This window comes from Peromyscus leucopus, unplaced genomic scaffold (assembly GCF_004664715.2).
Source record: "Peromyscus leucopus breed LL Stock unplaced genomic scaffold, UCI_PerLeu_2.1 scaffold_1558, whole genome shotgun sequence".
NCBI classification, from domain to species: domain Eukaryota; kingdom Metazoa; phylum Chordata; class Mammalia; order Rodentia; family Cricetidae; genus Peromyscus; species Peromyscus leucopus.
The window spans coordinates 32,354-36,795 of record NW_023504730.1 but is presented as its reverse complement, the minus strand read 5'-3'; the positions used below and the strand labels follow the sequence as shown (position 1 = coordinate 36,795).

The 4,442-nt window shown below is 36.4% G+C and overlaps 1 pseudogene; it reads right to left on the bottom strand.

The window, feature by feature from the left end:
* Window positions 1-266: 266 nt before the first annotated feature.
* Window positions 267-1,235, bottom strand: LOC114689191 (annotated as a pseudogene).
* Between the last annotated feature and the right edge of the window lie 3,207 nt (window positions 1,236-4,442).

Here is a 4,442-nt window from a genome sequence, read left to right as displayed (position 1 = left end):
ATTCTACCAGGTTTCAGTAGAGGATACATCATGATATGATATGTATAATATTTAGATCTATATAAATCTATATACTATATATAATATGTATTATAATATATATCTGTAGTATACCAGTCACTAAGGAAGCTGAGACATAAAGATTTCAGGATGGCAGTCAGTCTGGGCTACACAGTGAGATGCTGATGTTCAATTTTAGTAAAATTATTACTTTTTATTATTAATTCAAGCTCTTTTAGACCTTATCCTCCCATTACTTGAACAAATTACCTCTCACTCATTTTTTTAGCCAAAAGAATCTTTACTCGCTGTTGGATCTGCTTGGTCCTGATCCCATAAATGACTGGGTTGAGGGCAGGAGGGATGACTACATAGAGATTGGCCAGGAGGATATGAATATACTGAGGGATGTTATGACCAAAGCGATGAGTGAGGAAGGAGAAAAGAGCTGGACCAAAGAAGGCTAAGATGACACAGATATGGAGCTACAAGTATTAAGAGCCTTCAGACGAGCATCTTGAGAAGGGAGGTGGAAAACGGCATATAAGATCTTAGAATAGGAAACTATAATAAGAAGCACATCCAGAAACAAAATGGAAATATTCCCAAGACCATAATAGACATTGGCTCTGATGCTGGCACAGGCCAGTCGTGCCACACCCATGTGCTCACAGTAGGTATGTGGGATGATTCTGTGTCCACAGTAAGGCAGTCTCAGGAGGAGAAAAATGATGGGAACAATCATGCATAGGCTTCTTATAACCACAACCACAGCAATCACAACGATGACTCTGTTGGTGAGGATCATGGTGTACCTGAGAGGGTTGCAAATAGCCACATAACGATCAAAGCCCATAGCAAGGAGTATGATGCTCTCCATGACTGTGAAGAAATGGATGAAAAAGACTTGAGCAACACAACATCCAAAGCACAGCTCCTGGAGGCCGAACCAGAAGATGCCCAACATCTTAGGGATGGTAGCAGTAGAGAGACTTAGGTCAATCATAGACAGCATAGCCAGAAAGTAGAACATGGGTTGGTGAAGGCTCCTGTCAGTCCATATGACAAACAGAATGATAAAGTTTCCAACAAGAGCGATCAGATACACAACACAGAATGGAAAGCCCAGCCAGAACTGTGCAGCTTCCAGTCCTGGAATCCCCAGCAACAGGAAGGGAGGGTGGGCCTCAGTGACATTGGGCAAGGGCATTCTTTTGCAGGCTGAAGCTGGGCATGGTTTAAAAGTTGTCAGTTTCCATGGAACAGTTCATCCAGGCTTAATAGAGAGCTACAAAAATTTAAAGAGTCTTCAAACAATGTGTTGATATTAAAAATACATTTCTCCTAAGGCCTTTGAGTTTTCCCCCATTCTTCAGTTTTGTATAAATAATCCTAGTAGCACTGCTCACCTACACCAAAAGTGTGAGAAGCTGAGATGTCAGATGTGAGCTACACAGTTCTTAAAATTAGTATTTAGAGTAAGAAAGAATGTGAACTCCCCTCTTTTCAAGAGCTAGATATGAGAAGGATATAATAAAACTGATACTACAATAGATACATTACATAAATAGTACTACAATAGATATCATTAGTTTGGTGTCTATTGTTGAAAAACATTTCATCTATCATTATTATTTAGCTGTTTCATACAGTTATAATTTGCTGAATTTTTACTGTATCTGGTTTTATGGAGAAGAAGATGTTTTAGAAAGTTAAACCACGTCTCAGTATTTCCCATGTTAATAAACAGAAGTGTCAAGATTTCAAAACAAGTTGAAATTAATCATGCGACATAGTCTAGATCTGTCTTTGTAAATTTGTTAGTAGAAGCAGTACAAAGAGAGAGAGGAAGAAATGGGTCTGAGGAAGAATAATTTATACAAAATTTCCTTAAAGGAAAAAAATCTGCATAATTTAAGCTACTATAATTTGAAGCTTTTACAAAACCATGATAATTATAACAGTGTTTTGTGGCCCAAAAGTGAATAAATTAAAAAGTAGAAAAAGACAGTGGAACTGAATTGGGAGTCTAAAAGCAGACACCATATCTCATAGGATCTGGGTCTTTAAAAGAAAGATAGCCTCAAGTAAGAATTGAAGATGGGTTAGCATAAGGAACTGGTGACCCATGAAGCATCTTCCCCATCTGAAACTGCCTTATGGGAGCCTGCTGACTTCTAGTTGCAAATATGTAGCATCAAATTTGATCATCAGCCTGAAGCTAAAGTGTGAGTTTTAGGAAACAGATCTCATGTCTACAGTCACTTCTGACATCTTCAGTCTCAGGTCTCCCAAACTATCCTCATCACAAGAACTTACTAGAGGGACTCATAAAAATCATTCAAAGCTATTATGTTCATTCAGACAGCTTCTTACTGGAAAAGGATGCTGATTACAATTAGACCCAGAAAGATATGCCTAGGAAAACCTGTGAGGTTTGCAAATGTGAGGTACCCACTGTCCTCTCATGGAGTTGTGATGCACTATCCTCTTGACATTGTATGGCAATGTACATAGAGCATATTACCATCTAGGGAAGATCACCTGGACATTTTCATTATGGTCTAATTACATAAGCATGACTTTTTGCTTACTTCATGGCCAATATAGCATTATATTTGCTACTTTTCATGTTGACTGATGCCACTTGATCAAATCTCCAAACAAGTTCATGCTCTTGGTTAGTTTTCTTTAAGCATCAGTTTTTAATTAATTCTTTAAGAAGTTCATACAACCTATTTTGATTCTATGGCCTGGCTGCACCCTACAGTTAGCATGTCATTTCAAGTCCTCACTTGAACAAATTCATGGAGATTACCTCCTGGAGGCCCAGAACACTAAAGAGCTGCACTCTTTTTGTACAAATAAAAGTTCTTTATTACATGTTTACAAACTTATTTCCCAAAGTACTTGTTGCTGCTGTATCTGAGCTTTTTGACCTTATGCTTCATCTTCTAAGCTTGTACTTAACTGTAAATTCTAAAACCAGCTTTGAATTTAACTTACCCTGAAATATGAAGAATGAAGAGAAGCCAAACAGCTAATACTTATATTGAGTCCTTTCCTATGTCAAAGTATTGTGAAGTCAATATAGAGTTAAAATGTATTGCTCTGTCCTCTAACTATTATGGCTCTTTTCTTTGTATATGCCTCAAAAAAGCAAATATAGGAAAACTAAGTAAAATTACAGAACATTTAGTGATATTAGATTATGACACAGGATTAGATCCTGTTCTGCTCTCAGATTACGGAGTGTAGGCATGTTATATGATGCCCTGGGTTTCTGTTTCATATAGGTAATGCACAGTAGTGTCTATTATTGAGTTGAATAAGTGAAATTATATATGTTTGAAATATTGTAGATGGCAATAAATTTTCTTTCCAATGTATTTCCCCTTAATTTTGCCCTACAGCATTAATACATGGCATCATGTTCACTGCTCTGGTATTATATATTTAAGAATTTTTCCCATGAATAGATGTTTCTTGCTTATTTACTCTTTTCTAATTATACTTTTATTTTTCAAAAGTTACATGAATATTCTAAATCTCTCAATTTCTGAGAATCTAAATTCTAAGTATATATTGCAGAGACTTACCAAGATTTTCTTTCTTTTTTTCTCTGAGAGTCATGTAACAATTGTGTTCAGTTTTAAAATACAGATACATGGCTTAAAGGGAGCCTTTAATATACCTTAGGGGATATTAATGGTGTGTGTGTGTGTGTGTGTGTGTGTGTGTGTGTGTGTGTACTCAAGCTCTGGGGCAGACGGTTAGTAATAATGTCTCCAGATGCCAGAGTCCTTCTGGTAAACAACAGTAATTCCCTTTAGTCACTGCACCAGGTGGAGGGCCATTCTTGGCTAATCTCAGCGAACAATTTTCCTGTATTTAATTAATTGCCACTTTTTTGCTATTTCATATATCATTTTTTGCAAGTTCCATTTTGTCTTTTGTTTTCTTTCTTCTTTCCCAGCCCTCTGTTCTCCAGCCTATGTATTGCTTGCTCTACCCACTTTTGATTCTGTCTGTGGCTGGGAGGAGAGAGGAAGTGAAGCATTAGCATTTTCATTCTTAGAAAATATGTACATTATAAAACCATTTTGAAGTTTTTATTCCATGGTGCATAGTGCAGTCACAATGCTGTGCTATTATCATTTCTATCTGGTACTAACATTTCTTATCTTTCCAAAGTAAACACTAAAGTCATTAGTAGTCACTTCCCTACTCATCCCTCCTTCAGCCCCTGGGAAACATTACTTCACTTTCTGTCCTTATGAATTTTCTTTAAAGTTTATTCTAGATAGTTCATATAATGGAACCATGCTATGTAGTTTACTCAATTATGAATTCCATTTTATGAATTTATATGTCTTTTTCACATTGCATACATTCCATTCCATTCACTACTATAGTTTTTTTTGATTTGATCTTTTTGGTGT